This window comes from Colias philodice, chromosome 3, assembly GCF_061535455.1.
Source record: "Colias philodice isolate Cphi_HAF_F1 chromosome 3, ilColPhil1 Martin Lab GWU primary, whole genome shotgun sequence".
Lineage (NCBI taxonomy): Eukaryota > Metazoa > Arthropoda > Insecta > Lepidoptera > Pieridae > Colias > Colias philodice.
In genome coordinates this window covers 8,699,332-8,722,185 of record NC_143088.1, presented here as the reverse complement: position 1 = coordinate 8,722,185, position 22,854 = coordinate 8,699,332, and the positions used below count along the sequence as shown (strand labels likewise).

At 31.5% G+C, this 22,854-nt stretch overlaps 1 protein-coding gene across 4 annotated transcripts in view; it reads right to left on the bottom strand.

Annotated features, from left to right (window-relative positions):
- LOC149489863 (uncharacterized) overlaps window positions 1-22,781 on the bottom strand; it is a 59,545-nt gene extending 36,764 nt beyond the window's left edge. For 2 of the 4 annotated variants that reach the window (XM_089714627.1, XM_089714631.1), the window contains exon 1: window positions 13,963-14,546. The gene's annotated coding sequence lies outside the window, so the exon portion shown is untranslated. Of the gene's footprint in view, window positions 1-13,958; window positions 14,547-22,413 lie in introns of those variants that run through there. The other 2 variants (XM_089714630.1, XM_089714628.1) reach the window with 2 other exon arrangements.
- Between the last annotated feature and the right edge of the window lie 73 nt (window positions 22,782-22,854).

Below are 22,854 nucleotides of genomic sequence, written 5' to 3'. Positions count from 1 at the left end.
ATTTAAGCGGGTCTTACACGGTGTGACCCCGACTATGTGGTTAGTGTTCTTATAAGCAATCATTCAAGCAGCCTCTAATGATGAGCGAAATTCAATTTGTGTTCTCAATTAACACGATCATCATTTAATGTGCTCGTAACCTTTTCTCGAAGCAATTTTAACTAAATAATTATGAATTTAATTAACAATCCTCCATTTCTTAATCGCTTATTAAGCCTTTCCGTTTAATTAAATTTCATATCGCACTACTGTTTATCTAGTAATGGTTTCTGTGAATATTTAATTGACATAACTGGTAACGAATAAAAAGGACACATATTAAACTTTAATAATAATTGAATGTCGCTAGACATGAAATCTATATATAAAACTCAAAGGTGACTGATATAGTGATCTATCAACGCACAGCCCAAACCACTGGACGTATCGGGCTGAAATTTGGCATGCAGGTAGATGTTAGGACGTAGGCATCCGCTAAGAAAGGATTTTAGAAAATTCATCCCCTAAAGGGGTAAAATAGGGTATGAAAACTTATTCCATGAAAATTTATCTTTTCCATGCAAGCGAAGCTGCGGGCAACAGCTAGTAATGTATAAAGCACTTAAATTTTTTTTTTTTTTTTAATAATAATAAATTTATTTATTTCTTTCCAGATCTTACATGTACATTTATGGTACAAATAATTCACTTATATTATTATCGATTAAGCAATAAAGGACTGTGTAGTGTTGTTAAAGAGAAAACTTAATGAAAGGTCAATCTTTCGATTTAAATTATAAGCAAATAAGCTTACCAACATATTAAGACACATTACCAACTTTAATGCATTCTAAACATTTTACTTTGTCGTTAAGTTTTCTTAATGACTTAATAGAAACATAGAGCCCTTAATAACAAGCAAATTATACCACATATTTGCTTATTATAACATCAAAATTATTTAACAACATTATTTAAATACCGAATAAATAATATGTATTATACATTTAGTAAAAAACCTAAAAATTACTCAACCACGGATGAAATCGGTGTTGTATATTGCATTCTTACTCGCTATAATACGTTTAAGCAATTAAAATTTTTAAATTTAATTTTATACATTTTTAATTACTTTTATATGGTTATTACAAAGTCACATTTCGCATTCAATTTTATTTGGGTAGTTTCATATAGATTATGGTTACGATTGCGGACGCGGCTAATGGAAAGATGCACCGATAATATAAGTCGTGAGCGGCTGCGATGAAAGTGGTCTTAGTCTTCGCTATGGCCACTGACCCACAGCTTTAAACATCGACGCCTTGCCTTTATTAAGAACTGAAGTAATCCTCCAATCGACACTAATGCTACAGCTGACCAACTTCAGTCAATAACAATGCAATCTCTTAACACTTCAATATTTACACATTTACCTCAATGCACCTAACCATGTTAATTAGTTGGACATAATCCTACTTCCTAATGTAAAACTAACTTTTCCTAAACGCTACAAACCATTCCTCAAAACTCTCTCCTAAACTTCATATTTTCTACAGAAAACATTAATTACCTAAATGTCTTTCTTTGTAGAGTGTTATAAACAACTAAGTTAGATTATGCGGCGATAAAATGTAAAACATGACAACTAATTTACATCATGTCTTTAAAAATAATAAGATAGATCTGACATAAGACTGTCTATGCTATTAATACATTTCTATTCATATAACAACCAAAGGAGATTAAATTTCTAAAATATGATGCAAAACACGTCTTCAACTTATCAATCTAGTCTTAATTGGCAAAAAATTGAATTACCATTATTATTAATGACTGTAAGCAAACACCAGGTGAATAGGGTATTTATCTATGTTACAATAGAAGTGTAAATAAATTAGCAATAAGAGGCGAGGTCAAACGGTCAATAATGATGAAGCATTGACAAGCAATTGGGTAATGAAGAAAGCGCCTAGAGCGGCCGGCGAAATTCATGTCTATGAGCAAAAAGTTTATAAAAATGCAACAAAGAAATGTTCAGGGCACGATTCGACTTTTAAAGATCACAACATCAATTCACGATTATTAAATTGATGGTTCCCATTATTGCTATTAAAGCACATTTTCTACGTAATGAAATTCCATTACATATTTATCGATTCATGGAATAAATATAGATGATATTAATAAGATTTTACACTCTGATGATATTAACAGTTTTCATATTTTAATTTATCAAAATAAATTAAAATATGAAATTGGGGATAATTTTAATTTTTAATGGCAACTGGCCGTGTTAATATTTTCAGCAATCAATTTGAGTGAATGTATTTAATTGCAGACGCGCCGAATGCATCGCATTGCTTTCGTCATGACTTTCCTCAGTTGTCTCTTTCAGTAGCGATGTGCGAGAGCTAAGTATGATGCAAAATAACCGTAATACAAGTTGGCACGCTATGCGCTACCTCCTCACCGTGCGTAGTGCGCAACTCTGCCTACTGACTCACGAGAACCCAGCACACAGACACACAGACGTGAGAGTCATGTCAAACGGATCGTGATGTGTCTAGATAATAACACAGACTTTGCTTTATTTGCATGATCTATGAGCCATCATGTTCGCTTGTCATTGTGCGTTTTCAGACTTTCCATTTCAGTCGATACGCAATGTACCTACACTTGAATAGCTGGAACGAATTCAATTATGTACTTTAATTGCTAATTTAGCACCGCGCCGTCCATCAATATACTTAATTAATTAATTACTTTATTGTGCACCAACTTTTTGGTAAATTTCCCGTTAATATTGTAATAATTTGTATATTTTCTAAATATCGTTGGTAAAATCACGAAAATAAATCTATAGATTTGACCATTTTATCAATATAAACAACCTAACTTCCTTATTTATTATCTTACAATGTTCAATAATTAATTATAGTATATTGAACGAAAAAATTATTTGAAATAAAATGTAATCAAATTTAAAGTATGAACGTAACAATACTAAGGACGTATAATTGCAAAGAACAAAGTGCCAAATGATTGCTTTACTTCGATAAAGCAAACTAAAGACGTGGGTGCCGCTAAACGGTGCAAACCGGATCTTAGCTCGAGATAAATCATGCTTGGACCGAAACACCGCGCGCCCCGCGCTCCTCCACGCCGTGCTCTGCTTAAAGTAGCTTACATTACGAGCTAAACGTTGTTACTTTTATTTTAATTAAGTTCAATCAATTCAAATTATCAAATAATTTGTCCGTACTAAGAAAAGCATTTAATAAACTTTTTAACTAAGACTCTACATTGATAGAAATCAGTTTAACTGCCCAAGCAAGAGTATCACTGATACATAACTAGATATATTATGTCAACGGATGTAATGTTCGCAGGAAATCGCTAGGATCATAATATTATCATCATATCAATGTTTATAACGACGTGTATGATCCCATCTCAAACGAATAACAATGTTCCTCAGATTTGCCGCTGACGTTATCTAAGCATTGCAAAATGAATACAAATTGCGTGATTGAACGAAACACTAAACCAGAACATGAAGTTGAAAACATGCAAAAAAATCTCAAATCCTACTTATAATCCACAAAGTTTATTCTTTAATTAATTTTATTATTAAGGAAGGCGACATCGGGTCGCTATGCTAAATATAAGACGAGAAATTTAGTCATATAAAAACTTACAAATCACCGACTCGTTTATATTAATAATTATTATTGTGTTAAGATAGATAAAATAATCTTTTAATATTTTTATATGATCACGAAATAATAAGCAACAAAAAAAACATACAACGGTATATTATTGTGCGTAAGGATTCTAATATTAGGTATGCGGTCCAAACGAGTTAAAACTTCTGTCAATAGTAGCTTGTAGCTGGATTTAGTAAACAAATGACGATGATAATGATGCAGATCAATGTGTGTGGTTGTCGTACGAGTCTCGGTGGCCGCTGCCACCCGCCGGCCACTGCACTCACTTCGATTTCACTTTTATTAGCAATCCACTTAATTGGATACCACTGTTGCGGTTTTATTCATTTTGTAGATCCATCTAACCATTGTTTTTAGCAACAATATCATTCAGAGTGTGCATTAACTTACTTTAATATTTAATCTGAATATGCTCTAGATACTAAAAACTCAGCGATGTTCGACTCGGTTCAGGTTTATGGCTCTTTGAATAAGTTTCTAAAATTCTAATAAGGTACTTATTATTCTTATCAAAAATATAACTAATGTTCTCACATTTTTAAGAATTTTATTCTCGTGTAGTGTAATAATCTAGTTTAAATGTATCTACATTTTAGAAAGATTAACACTTTTAAACTGTTAATAAGCGTAATAAATCTTTAAAAATAGCTTATAAATTTAAAACAATAGCATTTTGGTAGGTTTCCATTTATTGAGATTAATAAATCAGTCTTTATCTTAACAAACTCCATGACAAATGTTCCGGCAATACGCTAAAAGCTGAAGGTCAATCAGAAAAGTACACGGCAACGAATTAAAACTTAATTTATACCTAAATCTGTTCTCGTAATCCCACGCTCGATTAAATACTACTAATGCTGTTTTTGTTATACCAAGTAAACGACGTGAACAGTGCAACTCTATTTTGATGAAAGATATTCGAATAAGAGTCGGATTTTTCCACAAAAAATTGAACTAATAACCGAGCGTGTCTACAAATATAGTGAGAAAGTAAACGAATTTTGAACATTATGTGAATACAAAATTATATAACGATTCATAATTAAAATCTTATGAGTGGAACTGTAGCGTTTAGTAACGCTATATTTTGCTGTCTGCATACGGAATGTAGGTAGTAATTTAGTCGTTTAATTTCCGCGTCCAATGCCAATGAAGGACATTAGTCTATTATCGACGCTTTGTGCTAAATTCATATTTAACGTTTAAGTTTTTAAAAAACGATATATTAAAGTGTACAGTATAATCCGCTTATTTAACACACTTATTAAATTAACGCTATTAAATTCGGATTTACTTTCACTATAAGACAACAATTCAACGCCATTAATTTTAAAATGAAGACCTACGCCAAGAAGTGTTATATTGCTATTTTTATTTTATTAGAAATACACAGAACACGTATGTTAACAAAAGTTATGTTTCTGCAAGCTATTTTAATTTATACAATTTGCCAAATACTGTTGCAGTCAAATACCAAGCAATTAAGTAATTAAGATGCTAGATATAATAAAAATAAAAGAGAAACTAGGGTAGACAAGCCAACAAAATGCAGCTTAAATTTTTGCAGACATGTGTACGAATTATGACCACATATTTTAGTTGGTATAAGTCTCAAAATTGCAAATATATCACAATTTGCATAAAATGCAGTATCGGAGCGTTTGATTTTATCACTGGACTGTATGCTAATCAATCGTATTGATTTAATTACTTCGAGGAGTGACAGAAGGCAATTAGTGCCATCGTAGAAATTTCTAATTAGCAGTTCCGTATTGTATATGAAATTATTTTCAGCCATTGCTTACAAAATGTTATCTTTTTTGTTTTGTGCATTATGAGCATACATATGCTTAATGATCTTAAAGTTATCTTTTTGTGTTCATGACTAATGTCTGGTTTAAATTCAAAATTTCTTCAATATTTATTCATGCATGCATTTGTTGGTACCTAATTTTAAGACAAAGATTAAAGCGATTAGGTATTAGGTAATATTCTTAGCAAATGAAAAAAGATAAATTGAATTTAAAAACCAGCTGTATGATGAATAGATAATATGGACTAATATGTACAAAACAAGACTGCTATAATATAATATGCAAAGCTATCAATCAAAATTTGGCCAAGAACATAATTTATTACTTTCTCCTAAAACCGGATCAGGCTAGCCATCTCAGTTTTACTACGAGATTTTATTTCTGCTACTATAATTGCTTGATAAATTCTTTCTGTACAAATCCTATTTAATTCAAAATGCGTATTTGATATTAGTGTGAACGGATTATTGAATGATCGATTTACTGGATGCAATTTGAAAACTGGTAAGGTGATAAATGGTTCCGTCAAGTTTTTAGTTCATGTATAGATTAGCAAGATGAAGAATAAAACTTAATTAATAACTGTAAGGATTTTGTTATTTTATCTAAGGTTTTATTAGCAGTTATAAGTTTAATTTATAGTTTATTTATTTCCAAATATACGCACATGTTCAATTTACAATAGAAAGGTGGTAAAAATCTTTATATTGTATAAACACTAAGTATTAAATGTAGCCGTACTGAATACATGTTAATTTGTTGCGGAATCCGAGAGCAATAACCGACTGCGTCGCTAGCGGTATTCGGCGGTTTCTTCGTCTAATATTCGACAAAAACAACCGAATGTCTGTGTGTGCTTTGTAGTACATGGTGAGATAGAAAATATGCTGAGTGTATTTCAACATATTAAAATTTAATGTACAGATTAGTCACGGGTAAGCCTTTAGAGTGATTTTTTCGTGGCCGGGTTAATTGAGTTGTAGAGTTTTGTACATTTGGTGGGTTATATTTTATACCAGAAGAAATTTCTGTTTTGATTTTATTACATACTAGCTTCCGCCCACGACTTTGCACGTGTATGCCCGTTTTTCCCCGTTCCCGCAAGAATTTCGGGAAATCCTTTCTTAGCGGATGCCTACGTCCTAACATCTACCTGCATGCCAAATTTCAGCCCGATACGTCCAGTGGTTTGGGCTGTGCGTTGATAGATCACTATATCAGTCACCTTTGAGTTTTATATATATATATATATATATATATATATATATATATATATATATATATATATATATATATATATATATGTATATATATATATATATATATAGATTTTCAATACATAATTTTTAGTATATTCTCAGACCAGAATCATGTAAATTGAAAACTAATAATTATCGACTATATTTTCCACATATGCATGGCAAGACATTAGGTGTTATTAGTTTTATTTGTGTACTAGGGACATCCACAATTAAATTGCTACCAGCCTGAGAGACATTGAGAGGAAATAGAATCTATAACTCAGTTATACCAGTACCTCTTTATACGAGTTTCGAAAAAAAATATAATAAGTGTGACGGAAATAGAAAGAGGAAATAAAATGTAGGTCTTTACTTCCTTTGAAATCAAGTAATAAGGCATATTATATTGTAATAAATTATGTATATTGATAAAAATATCCCATGAGATGGTTTATATTTTCTTATAACTTTAGTTTATTTTATCTTAAGATCCCGTATGTTCATACTCTGGTTCGTGTTGTCCGTTACAATATTTGAAATATAAGTTCAATAATTTCAAAGTCAGATTAGGGTTAAACAAATATCGATGTTCGGTTCAACCTATATTATAAGCTACAAAAAAAAAACAAAATCTCATTTGTATAACCTCAGTTACGCAATTCAAACTCAGCAATGCAAATTTAAAAATTATATCACGTTGGAAAATTCCAAGCACAACTTATTTTAACAATAATCCTTTTTGCTGCACTTTTCTTTTTTATCCACGCCAAACAAGACAATCAGTGTAGATGATTAACCCATTAAAAAACTTGTCAACATTTATCTTTGGGTATTTAACTCAAGGTCAAAGGTTAGACATTGTGAAATCACAAGGACGGGCATTTTCTACGCAGGACCGGGTCGCGGTCGAGTGAGCACAAGTCTTCCGCCTTGCGCCTCGTGAACGCCCGCAAAGGGTCAAGGCATCTACTCGGTCATTTCACTTTAAATTATCTTCTCACTTCAATTGAACCACTTTTGTATCCAGACACGATTCGTAAGAAAAGCAATTTGGAATAACACATGTTTCATGATAGTTATGAAATTCCCAATCGTTAAAGGTCACTTCCTTTGTAGTCGCGGGGAAATTTAATTTCATTAGCATCTCTACAGGGGATTTTCCAGTAAGGTAAAACTTTGTCTGTTTGGACTTTTTTCATGTGATACGTGAAATTTTGTTAAAAAAGTTAATTTTGTTACTTATTCTGAATCGGGTAGTTTGTTTAATAGACAATTCTGAGGAGAATATAAGTACCTTAGAAACTTTCTTTTTCAATTGATACTCAGTTAAATACTTTAGTGCATATTATGTCCAATTGCAAATGTTTGCTGTATGATGATTCACGACCATTTTCATGATAGCTTTATATTATTTATGAATATTTTAAACAGCAAATACATACGCTATTCTATGCAGTTACGTAAAGTAAAGGTTGCGCATCAGCTTAGAGGATGCCTACCTTCGAAGGTGATAGTTTAATTCGGCAAATCAATGAACACTTGTGTATATTGTGTAATGTCGCCATTTCACGACGTGGATGGCTGAGATGAATCTGTCATGAATCATAGCACAGTTCGATATGTCAGTTGTTGATGACTAGATTGCACTTGTTACTCTACACAAAGCTTGCAAAGACTAAATAGCATTTTACAAAAGAAAACTGAATCCATGGACATGTAAATCACGTGTGATTACTTCACCTAATGAGTCAGTTTCGTGTTCCAAATTAACTTGTAACAATAACGTAGTGATAATATCTATGTGTAAGTAGGTTTTTGCCATTTCATTATCAATATTTTAAATCCAACCACTGATTATAAATCTAATTGGATCAGCGAAGGATTTATTAATACAGCAAAGGGACTAGTGCCGCATGCTTTTATAAGTTATTTACTACCCCCTGCCTACTACTAAGAAATGTTTAATCTTATAATAAACTTAATGTACCTCTTTGTTTTCATATACTTCTATTAATTAGAATTTGCGGAATTATATGAAGATTTCTAATTATTCAATATAGGCACGTAGCTCTCCTCTCCATCTTTTCAAGGTATGGGATTAACTTTCCACATCTGCATAGGGCAACAGTCAATAGATACCACGGCACGATGCGAGCGTGAACAATGCAAGTTACGCCCAGCCGCGCCCGCTGACTGCTTTAATGCCATCTTTACGTTAGCGGAGCTAATTTCAATAATTTCTATATAAAACTTATTGATAAAAACTGCTCATCTAATAGCACATTGGACGCCAAAAATAAACAAAACTAAATATCGGTAGTAACCTACATTTATTTTTTTTTTTTTTTGTTGAATTTATATTTTTGGTTTTATGGCATTCAAATGCTTTATAAATTTATAAACCTACATTTAATCAAAAATTCTCGGTTCATAGATAAGGAAATTACCTGCTTATCCAAAATATGTATTCAAATGTAATTATAAAGGTCAGGAGGAGAAATAAAACAATAAACTCGACAACAATATTCGGACGGTAAAGTCGTTTATATTATAACTAGCGACCCGCCCCGGCTTCGCACGGGTGCAATGCTGATACTAAATACACTACAGAAAAATTGTGAACGTTGTATAGGTATAAAAATATAGCGGCCCGCTCCGGCATCGCACGGGTATAAAATACATAGCCGGGCGGCCGCAAACGCTACGTCCCGCAATTTTTAAATCTGTAATATCTTCGAAAATATTCACTTAAATCATACGGTGTAAAGGGCCATATAGATCTATATTAAATGGACAATGTATCCATGGTATTTAATTGGTTAAGGATTAATGCTGTATTGGTTAAAATCGCTTCGAAAATTAGCCATTATTTGTCGTAAAAAGTAAATGACAAAAAAAAGTTATTGTGGGTTATCCATAAGAGATAGACATATACCATCGCGGACTTTTCTGTAGACCTTTTCAATGTGTATAATACTTAGTACATTATTTTGATAAAACTCGTAGGGTTCAGCCTGCGTTTGCAATGTAAGCGGAATAAATGTAATTTTTTACGACATCACATTAGAAACCTCAAAAATAACAGTACTTCTCCACTACTTAATGGATCTTATTATACATATAAACCTTCCTCTTGAATCACTCTATCTATTAAAAAAAACCGCATCAAAATCCGTTGCGTAGTTTCAAAGATTTAAGCGTACAAAGGGACATAGGGACATAGGGACATAGGGACAGGGAAAGCGACTTTGTTTTATACTATGTAGTGATGTTTCAAGTATATTGTATATTAACGATTTATGGCTGGACTCGGGGATCCCATTTTATACTCTATATTCAATACAACATTTTGCTTATTTCTTTTTTTATTGAGATAAATACAATATCAAAGTATATGGAAGTAATAAAGCTCATAATATGTGCGTAATTTATTGGCAGCGCTGCGTCACCACGGCTGTCTCATTGTGTCAGAAGACATTTACTCTCAAGTAATGGGGTACTTATTAATCACGATACAATCAAGATTTGTATAAATATTTACACTTCATTCTTAACAATTCCAAGTTGGTATGACTCGATGGCGTTTATGACATTCGATAAAAAATTAATAGATCTTTTTTCTGAACCTTTCCATCTTTGTTTTGTTTTTGTTAATTATTAGTTCAGTTAATCACCAATAGTTCGACTTTGCATGAAACCGAGAGAATAATTCAGAAAATATGTCATCCATGTACCTTCATATTGTGTGTCTACAAGGGCACGTGCTCTTATAATTTTTCTCTATTTGGTACTTAATTTTGGGAACGTTGAAACTTTTGTCAAAAACTGTTAGAAAGTTTTAATTCAAGGACCCAAAATATAATAGATTCTTACTCAAAATTGGTATAATTTCAAATAAAATAATGATAACTTACATAACATTTCTAAATTAAAATTAAAAGCTACGTTCATCGTAAGAATTAATGATCTAAAAAAGACCGCAGACTTTTTTCTCAATTTGACAAATTGAGATACCTCACGGAAACAATAAACAGAAAAGGGGTTATTTTAAATTTTAAAGCTTCCATCGGTTTATGTACGTCTGTTCAAAAGAGTTCAACGCGTTGTGCATCGAAAAGAAAACTTTCCATTATAATATTGCTGTAATTAATATGCACATATAAATATTTATGCTTATGTTATGGCAAGATCGTTTTATTTAGGAATGATTTGTATTCCATAATAATAATGGTTTATAATGCAGGTATATAAAATATTTGAAATCCCTCAACTATGGAATCGTGCTTAATACACGAACAAGTCACGCGTTTAAAAATATTTGATATTTTTCGGTCAACAATGTAAAGTAAATAAGTATTTTTTATAAATAAAGTCAGCCGGGATATGTTAACTCTTCCTGTTTTATACTTGTACGATTAACGTATCAGTTTTAAATACGTAAGCCGATAACCTTCGTGTAATTAATACCATTTTATTTTTTGTATAAAAACGTAATACCGATAATATATTTTTGTATTCTTTCTAAAGAATGCAAAATTATGTTTTTAATAAACAGATTTTAAGTGCACAATAAAATGAATATTAAAAATTTTATTGTTAACAATTACGACTACTGTATTTGCATTTGTACGTGGCCGGAAGGTTGTCATTTTGCTATGAGATTTTTGTAGTAAATGATGTATGAAAAAATAAGAAACTGAGTTACATAATCATTAAAGAACTGTATCGATATTACATTAACGTCCGACGTAAGTACAGCTAAAATTAAAGTAATGAATTTCGAAACAACTGTCTTGGACATTGCTACAATTATGTGTAACAATCTTAAGGCTATAACATTAACGATAAATGAAATAAACTGTATTACGCCTTTATCAATATTTTAATACGGTAATATTTACTTTATTATTTATTTTAAGATATCTCTTAGCGAAATATAAATATGTACTATATCTTACGTACTCTTTAGTCTATTAAGGGCTTTATGCTTTGTACAATTGTAATTTGTACAAACGAAACTTTTTACCTACATTTGATAAATTATTCTTACGTGTCAAACAATTAGTGTTCGTACTTTGAATTTTGAAACAACTTGTGAAAAAAGTTTCTAGCCGGGGCAATACCGCAGGTCTTGCCGGTGCAGGTTTTGAAGATTAAATCAATTTTACGCGTCAACATGTATGTAATAATAATATATTGTCTTATTCTCCGTTTTATTTGTATTTAATACCAACTTTAATCTCTCATCTGACCCATAATAAATATGCAGGGAATTTATTATGTCAGTAAACTGCTTCCTAGGTCTACTTGTCAGATGTTATTACTATGTCACGATTTTACTCCTGATGAATATGAAAAAATGTTATGTAAATCTATCATTTATATTTAATAATGCTATTCATAACATGTACCATGGACAACTCTTCATCGATCCATAGATAATTGTTATATTTCTTTTTATGTGCGTATACACAACATAGATAAGCATTTTTGGCAAGAGTGTAGGTGTATCTGTAATTTTAACAACTACCAGTTTTTACTGCTTTACTTACTTCAAAGAACATAAAATAATCATGATAACTAAATATATAAAATTAAGATATTCAGATTTCTGTGCTATCTTTTTTTTTATTTTGTACAGCTAAAGTGGAAATTTGCATTCTGTATACCCATTACACGTGCTTTTAATATATCCTAGCTACTTAAAATAAAAGTAAATTTTAAGTGCTATGTTTAAAAATAATATAGGTATATCCCTAGAAATAAATAGCTGCCTGGTAATAACGTGAATAAATACATGCAACCAATACAATTTTCTTCGAAATCCTATTACAGCTGATTGATTGTTTATAACATAATACCACATAATACAACAATGTAGTTTAACAACCTTAGGATCAATTATTTTAAGATTGCAATTAATAACTATGATACCTACTCTGATAAATAAAAACTGACATATTCTACAAGGTATGAAGGTATACAATATACATATATATGTAATTTTCATAACACATTTTATTGACTTAATTATAACGTTCTTTAATTATAATTATATAGTAATTTGTCAGCCTTTAGTGCATTCAAGTGGACAATTATGGATCATTGTCTCTACTGTATGTTAAAATTGCTTCTCAAGTGAAGCTCACGTGGAGTTTTTCTTCAATTTGAATTGATACCGGATGAATTCATACGTACAACAGGTTTCAATTTTATTGCCGCTGATACTTTATATACACATTTTATAGATAAATAATAAATGCAGTAAGATATTTGTCAATATTAAAACATAAAACTATATTATTAAAATATATATTATAAGTATGTACATTGTGTACATATACATATTATAAGTAAGTATTAAAATATATAGTATAATAATTATTAACTACAAATATACCAAGAAATTATTTATTAAAATGAATTCAATACGTGGCTACCACGTTGAACTAGAGACATTTGGCTTCAAGCAGTTTTTAATATATTATACACTCATGATAAAGTTAATTTATTCGTGACTACGACAACCTGCTTCTAGAAACTACTTTAAGTTAGTTTAAGTACTTATTTGCTATAAATAAAGAAAACAATATCAAATAATAATTAATAAAAATTCTGCATTATCTACACGGAACATTATAAAAACTTAAAAGAATTCATCTGCTGGCTTGTAATAAAGTATAAATTCCATTGTCCAAAAGTTGCCATACTAAATGTCAAATTATTATTATGTACGGTCTACACGGAACGTGCTGCCGTGAGTTTTACTTCAGGCAATTAATACTTAATGAGTTGGAAATAAACTAGTTCAAGTAATGACAGACAGAAAAGAGAATTAACAAGTACCCAATATGTAGATAATAATGTAGATCAAATTTCACCATTGTTGTATCCCGTTTGAATAATATTATTAATACAATATGTAAACAATATGAAAAATGTACACGTTATAGGAGATAATCAATAAAAGCGTAATATAACTATATTTCAAGAGAAATCGTATCTAATAGTCTTTTTATATCATTGTCAAAGCTTGAACGGTTGCGATGCATACATATTTATACTGCACAGCTTTCCAATGGGACTTAATTCGAAAATAATGTTAGGTTTTATACACTGCAATCAAACACCGATTAAAATACTCAATACTCCTGTTTTTACTATTTACTAAAATAAAACACATCGATCTATGAGACTTACCGTAGATATAGAGACGATCCAATAAAGAAACAGAAATGGGAATTGCACTTCAGTGAAATATGCACGAGTTGTAGCACTTCGTCTCTAAGTTAGAAAACAAGGCTCGTTCAATCAGTCCATTAACACCCCTTATGTACACAACGATTACAGTAATAAAGTCCCGGTGGCAAGTCCAGGGTGGTGAGGGCAGTGGGTGCAGGTTGCGGAGGCCGGTGCTTCAGAATGCCGGCGGCGCGCGGGTGACGGTCGTACGTCCGGCCGCACAACGCGCCTTGCAACGGTAAACTGCCAGGCCGCGGCCCGCGCCAACACAGCCTCTCCCTCGTTTGTATGAGTGCCTCAACCTCCCTCCAAACAAATAGTACCGTACACCGCACTTCTGTCTTGGCGTCTTGGTAACTTTTATTAGTGTTGGCGCGTCTGCGCATGTGTGTTCTATAACCCCAACACAGACGTAGGCCGATGAATTCGTGTGGGTGTCAGAGTTAGTAAAGTACCTATGCGTGCTTTTATCTTACGATTCGGTATGCACGGCCGCACAGCCGCACGTAGCCACGTAGTACCGACTGGCGAGGCTGTATTTTACTTCTATAATATCTAGTCAATAATTTAAGTTAGGTGTTTGTGCAATAACACACGCTTAACTGCTTAAGCCACAACTAGGTCAGTACTTAATCTGTCTAGACTACAGATGCAGTATCTTCACTACCAAAATTACCACTGTCGAACCACGTCTCGGTGCGCGCAATCATTATTTTAGTTGCCTTAGATTCTTTGTTCAGCTTGATTGCAACCTTCGCATATTTAAGTAAAATTAGATCACGTAATGATATAGATATCAATGAGATCTTGAACCCTGATCTAGTCTGACGAACAAATATATCAGAAGGCTGGTATTTTAAATTTGACAACCAAGGCTGTCTGAGACCACGAAATAGCAGGACCTTTAGTACTTATGAGCATTTATTTCTTAGTAGGTACTCATTGTAAATGTCTGTATCCATAATAATGAACGAGTAGGTATTGCTGTGTCTACTGCAATCAATCAACAAGCATAGCCTTTGGCGCTTAAATTTTCAAGCTTTTGGGTGTGAGTTTATATGATCGCTTGCAGGAATTTGTCATTTCATAATGTCGGTACGATTTGTGAATTCCATATAATTTTCGGAAACCTTTAATATACTTGAAAGACGATGTAAATAAGAAGTTAAAGTTCAACGTATTTCCTGTTTTATAAAGATAGACATATAAAATTATATGAAATGTGTCTTAGAAGAAATATATCTATACATTTATCTAGGTAATTCTATCCAAATTATAGTGCATCAACACTTTCTATCATAATCGTGGTCTGTGGTAAGATTATAAAAACAAGAAATCTTAATCTAAAGCAATTTAAAAAGATAATTTGAACATATGTTCTAGATTGCAGTGCACTCAAATTTACTGAATTTATTACAATTTTTGTGGCAAAATTGTTCTCTACTTACTAATTTCATCTCTAATTTTACGTTAAGTGCATTTAAATTTTAATGCATATAATATGTCTGTTCCTCTGAACATTTTAGGCTTAGATAGCTAGCTACTATAGTTATTATTCTGTGGCTTAGATTACAAACTTAAAAATTAATATTTTTTATATATTTTTTCTTTTACTTTTAATTTTGAACTCTTAAGGCTGCAGTCTAGCAAAATTGCGTTTTCAACAAGTTATTTGACAATTTTTTCCCGGCTAATGAAATGATAAACTGAATTTTTTTTTCTTGTTTATCAATTAGTGTTATATACGCAATGCGCGTGAATTTTTTCACATTTATAAAGTTACTTTATGTTACCTTAATCAGGCCTTCAAGATAAGTCTCTTTCCCCCAAAGACATTTCGAGCTAAGTTTGTGCACTCACTACGTTGCAACCGATTACAATTTACACAATCTGATCAGCGCATTATTATCCTTATATAGTCGTTATTAAAAACTGCTGAATACAATTGCCGAAAAACTTATGATTTTCTTAATTAGAACGTTATAAATTCATTAAATTTCCCATTTTTTGCCTTACAAAATCTATTGATAAATACTGCTAAAAGTTATTTTTTCCATTAATTTATTCGAGTTGGTTGAAGACCAATGAGTATTAATCCTTTAAAAAATGTTTTTTTTGAATTTTGATAATTCTTTAAATATTAAAAAAATATTTAAAATAATTAGGAAAAATCCTAGCGAATTTCTTTAGTCGCGCTCCTTGGGCCGGAGCGTTCTGACGTGTGCTCTACGCTCGATTTTCCTTCATACCGAAGTGAAAGTTGCTCTACTTCATTAAATTTAATATTTTTGTTAATTGATTATTTTTATCTTAGTTTTGTGCAAATATTCGTATTTTTAAACATTTGATTTCGATATGGAAAATAAACGAAAAAAATACGCGTGTAACTACTAGAAAAAAAATTATCTTCGAACATAAAGTTAATGAAACCAAATAGATTGCAAAGGTGATTGGCAACAATTTCTTTATTTTACGGGGTGTCAGTAAAGGGGATGTATATTAATTCTTTAAAACTAAAGTAAGCTCATAAATTTTCTTATAATATAATTTTTTTGAAGTTCCAAAAATGTTTATTTTTCGTTTGAGAAATACGAAATATAATATAAACTTGTATTGAGAACTTGAACTTCCCAAGTTCATCCGGGGAAATCCCCATACGGGGAAAATGATTTGTTTACTCCAAAATTGATCCGAGGTGTTTTAATTTTTTCTTCTAGTCATTTTCAACGTAGCGGCATGTTGTAAGATTATTAATTTTGTAACTTAAATACAGGATGTTGGTTTTATATTCTGATCTTACAGACGCGCTGACAAATTTAGTCCGCCATTTCTAGTTTAGTCTACCAACTCTAAGTACCAATATTAAAACGAATGGATTATCATCACATCATCAAAACTCAGATGTAATGGAAGATCACAATAACATAGAAAATTCAGTGGGTGTTGAGAAGAATAAAAAAAGAGGCCGAAAACGATAATTCGTTGATGCTTTCCCTTTTCGACGTATTGTTAGGGTACATCACCAATCTGCAAAAAACAAAACTGATGATTCCCAATTGCTGATTAAAAATGAAAAACAAATAATCGACAACAGTGGTGAAAATTTGCTGATCACAATGAAACATCCTTCAGTGGTAGCAGATTTACTCATTTCAAATGTATCGGTGAACAGCGTAAAGTAGAGGAGGACAGGAAAACATTATGAATGTGGATGGTGGATTGTATACAGGGTGTAACCGATAAGTATGTGCAGCCTGCAGGCAATTATGACGTTATTATTGCAGGTATCAAAAAACTTAAAACTGATATCGAAATTACTTTACCTAATGAGCAAAATGACAATAATAACTTTTTAAAAGTATAACGAGAAATATCTAAAAAATTTACTTTTAAATACACTCCCATATCAAAAAGGGAAAATGGGACTAGTAGAAGTTAAATGTCTAATTCCGGCAAAAGACATGAATGCGGAAGATGCGGTTAAAAAAAATTTAATATATGAAATACAATGCAAATAATAACACTTTTGTCATAGATAAGAATCATGACTATTTTTTCTAAATTCAGGGACAACTAAACGTTGCAGAAGCAGAAGTCTGCTTATTTGCTGTTTGGACTGGAGTGAATAATTCGTTAAAAATAGAATATATAAAAAAGTATGTAACGTTTAGGCAACATAAAATGATGGACCATTATCAAGATTTTACATAAATTGCCTACTGTCAGAATTGATTGATTCGAGACTTCAGCATTCGATGCCCATCAAGGACCCATCCTATATCATTCAAGCGATTGAAAAAAAAGAGATAAATCCAGTGCAACCGATAAAGCATCAGAATGCTAGCAAAAGATTTATTAGGTATATCAATATAAATCTATATATTAAACATAATATAATAAATCTATAGAAGACGCGAAGACTGACATCCGCGCGGACGGAGTCGCGGGCGGAAGCTAGTCAGAAATAATTATCTTTTGTTTTCATTTGCGTATTTTTCATTTTTGGTACTTATTACGAATATTAAATTATGCATACGAATGATTTAATTTTTAAAAATTAAGTGGAGCAACTTTCCCTTAGTACATTTGTATTATTTACATATAGGATGACAGGATGCATTTGTTTGCACTACTAGACCAAGCCCTTAAGGCTGCAGTCTAGCAAAATTGCGTTTTCAACAAGTTATTTGACAATTTTTTCCCGGCTAATGAAATGATAAACTGAATTTTTTTTTCTTGTTTATCAATTAGTGTTATATACGCAATGCGCGTGAATTTTTTCACATTTATAAAGTTACTTTATGTTACCTTAATCAGGCCTTCAAGATAAGTCTCTTTCCCCCAAAGACATTTCGAGCTAAGTTTGTGCACTCACTACGTTGCAACCGATTACAATTTACACAATCTGATCAGCGCATTATTATCCTTATATAGTCGTTATTAAAAACTGCTGAATACATTTGCCGAAAAACTTATGATTTTCTTAATTAGAACGTTATAAATTCATTAAATTTCCCAATTTTTGCCTTACAAAATCTATTGATAAATACTGCTAAAAGTTATTTTTTCCATTAATTTATTCGAGTTGGTTGAAGACCAATGAGTATTAATCCTTTAAAAAAATTTTTTTTTGAATTTTGATAATTCTTTAAATATTAAAAAAATATTTAAAATAATTAGGAAAAATCCTAGCGAATTTCTTTAGTCGCGCTCCTTGTGCCGGAGCGTTCTGACGTGTGCTCTACGCTCGATTTTCCTTCATACCGAAGTGAAAGTTGCTCTACTTCATTAAATTAAATATTTTTGTTAATTGATTATTTTTATCTTAGTTTTGTGCAAATATTCGTATTTTTAAACATTTGATTTCGATATGGAAAATAAACGAAAAAAATACGCGTGTAACTACACTAGAAAAAAAATTATCTTCGAACATAAAGTTAATGAAACCAAATAGATTGTAAAGGTGATTGGCAACAATTTCTTTATTTTACGGGGTGTCAGTAAAGGGATGTATATTTCTTTAAAACTAAAGTAAGCTCATAAATTTTCTTATAATATAATTTTTTTGAAGTTCCAAAAATGTTTATTTTTCGTTTGAGAAATACGAAATATAATATAAACTTGTATTGAGAACTTGAACTTCCCAAGTTCATCCGGGGAAATCCCCATACGGGGAAAATGATTTGTTTACTCCAAAATTGATCCGAGGTGTTTTAATTTTTTCTTCTAGTCATTTTCAACGTAGCGGCATGTTGTTTGAGTATTAATTTTGTAACTAAAATACAGGATGTTGGTTTTATATTCTGATCTTACAGACGCGCTGACAAATTTAGTCCGCCATTTCTAGTTTAGTCTACCAACTCTAAGTACCAATATTAAAACGAATGGATTATCATCACATCATCAAAACTCAGATGTAATGGAAGATCACAATAACATAGAAAATTCAGTGGGTGTTGAGAACTACACAAACAGAAGTAACAGAGACGCGAAGAATAAAAAAAGAGGACGAAAACGATAATTCGTTGATGCTTTCCCTTTTCGACGTATTGTTAGGGTACATCACCAATCTGCAAAAAACAAAACTGATGATTCCCAATTGCTGATTAAAAATGAAAAACAAATAATCGACAACAGTGGTGAAAATTTGCTGATCACAATGAAACATCCTTCAGTGGTAGCAGATTTACTCATTTAAAATGTATCGGTGAACAGCGTAAAGGAGAGGAGGACAGGAAAACATTATGCATGTGGATGGTGGATTGTATACAGGGTGTAATCGATAAGTATGTGCAGGCGATTATGACGTTATTATTGCAGGTATCAAAAAACTTAAAACTGATATCGAAATTACTTTACCTAATGAGCAAAATGACAATAATAACTTTTTAAAAGTATAACGAGAAATATCTAAAAAATTTACTTTATACACTCCCATATCAAAAAGGGAAAATGGGACTAGTAGAAGTTAAATGTCTAATTCCGGCAAAAGACATGAATGCGGAAGATGCGGTTAAAAAAATTTAATATTTGAAATACAATGCAAAAAATAACACTTTTGTCATAGATAAGAATCATGACTATTTTTTCCAAATTCAGGGACAACTAAACGTTGCAGAAGCAGAAGTCTGCTTATTTGCTGTTTGGACTGGAGTGAATCATTCGTTAAAAATAGAATATATAAAAAAGTATGTAACGTTTAGGCAAAATAAAATGATGGACCATTATCAAGATTTTACATAAATTGCCTACTGTCAGAATTGATTGATTCGAGACTTCAGCATTCGATGCCCATCAAGGACCCATCCTATATCATTCAAGCGATTGAAAAAAAAGAGATAAATCCAGTGCAACCGATAAAGCATCAGAATGCTAGCAAAAGATTTATTAGGTTTATCAATATAAATCTATATATTATACATAATATAATAAATCTGTAGAAGACGCGAAGACTGACATCCGCGCGGACGGAGTCGCGGGCGGAAGCTAGTCAGAAATAAATATCTTTTGTTTTCATTTGCGTATTTTTCTATTTTATAATTTTTTAACACAAACATTACATTTTTTTTATTATATACAAAATTTGTTTATCCGTTTTATTAGTTAAACTGAACAACTTTCACTAAGAAACTTAGGTCGAAAAAAATGTACAGAGTTATGCATTTTGTATGGAAAGCTTATTTTTTTTTTATATTTCGTCCAAATTTCTTTATAAAAGTTGATCAGTTATATAAACATGAAGTTGAAGATATCAATAGAAAGTATTCGCAAATTTTGTGTACTGATAAAAAAAAATCACCCGGTGTAATTTTCACGAAAATTGTTTCAAATTGTCATTTTTGGTACTTATTACGAATATTAAATTATACGAATGATTTAATTTTTAAAAATTAAGTGGAGCAACTTTCCCTTAGTACATTTGTATTATTTACATATAGGATGACAGGATGCATTTGTTTGCACTACTAGACCAAGCCCTTAAGTAGACTGTAGGTTAGTTCAATTTGTTGAAAATGCAAAGACTCTCTCTCTCTCTCACAATTTAATTTTCTCAGAATTTTGAAATTAAAATAAATTTGTGATAGGTATTTGCCGTAAAGGTCGTAAAATAAGAAGACCATGATTTTCTAATAATCTACACTAATGTTATAAAGAGGAAAGGCTTGTAAGTAAGCTTGTTAGAAAACTACATTATTTCGGAATGACTGAATATTATTTTTGTCATGAAAACAATAAAAGAAGGGTGTGAAATGCAAGAAAAAATATTTTCCGATCGTATACCTATCCCGCGATTACGTGAAGTATAAGAAAAATACCTATAGAAATTTAAATAACATGGCACTGTTATTTAGATTTCTGTAAAGAACAGTTTAAAAAGTGAAGTCCCAATATGTCCCCTAGTGGGGTAAGGGGCAGATGCATTATACATCTGTTTCACTGATTGATTTTCTTTACGGACAAGTAGGTGATCAGCCTTCTGTGTCCTGCCAGACCGAGACATTTTTTTTTCTTCGTCTCCACCGGGAATCGAACCCCTCGGTGTTACGCTCACGCGTCAGCCACTGTACCAAGGAGGCGGTCCAAAGAACAGTTTACTATATATAAACCACTGAAAACTATCGTTTTAATCAGCAGCTTGAAGCTTTTCTCGTGGGCTTCAAGTTTTAAGAGATGTATTATGTTCTAGCTCTTACCATTTTTTATGATATAAAAATAATTATCGAACCGACTGCGGTCAGATTATAGTCAGGTATGTATTGAAGAGTTTTACATTATGTAGCTATCATTAAAATCTATGGATAAAACTTTAAATCGTAGGTATTTGCTACTGACATTTAATATTGTTCATATCTTATGTTGTTAATTGTAATCGTAATTTTCGTCAATTATATACATGCATAAAACCATAGTAATAACATATGCAATATGGATATAGTATGTTAGCTATTTATTATCACACATTTTTTAGCCTAGATATGAGTATGTTTATTTTGATGCAAGAAAATACACTCTCCCTTTTCTTATCTAATATGTGATAAAAAGAATAAGCACTTGATAGAGAAAGTTTAAATAGCGTTGTTTTCAAATCAAAACAAATATTTAAAAACAAATACTTTTTAAAATCTTTCGCACCTACATGGCACCTACCCTCTTTAAATTTTTATAATAAGGAAGGTAGTTATGTAAATAAAGGTAAAAAAAACATAAGATTTAGGTTATAGATACTTTGTACGCGTTCCAATTAAATTACTGAATAATTATGTTATATGAATTTCAGGAATTGCCCGACTCGTGTAGGCGTGCGAGGGAGATTTGTAAGTATGTATAATATAGGTACCTAAATATTTTTTCTTTTTTTTTTGCGTGATTGACTCGTAAAGTAATATCAAAAACTTATTACGTAGATACCTGAAAAATTAGGAGAAAAGTTGTAGATCTATGATTACATTTATAATTCAAACGTAAATCCTGTGCGTAAATCCCATGCCATCGTCTTCATTTTCGACAGATAACAGGTGTCCATTTTTGCACATAGCACTGGCAAAGCCTTGTGAAATGTGAAGTCTGCAAATTGCGATCTATTTTTGCAATATAAATAATTGTTGCTCTTTTCTTATTCTTACGGATTAAGCTTTGATAATTTTCAGTAGTATTTCACATCTTTCTGTGTTTTTGAGTTTGTTGCTGCTAACTTGTAGGCAGCCTTTTTTTGTTCTATGACAGAAACATTTATTATTTTTCATGACCTCATCTGATCACCCTAAACATCCTGAGAAAAAAAGCAAACAGAATTAAATAATAGAGAATAAAGGATGCGTGAGATATTTCAAAATTCACAGGAGCAAGATG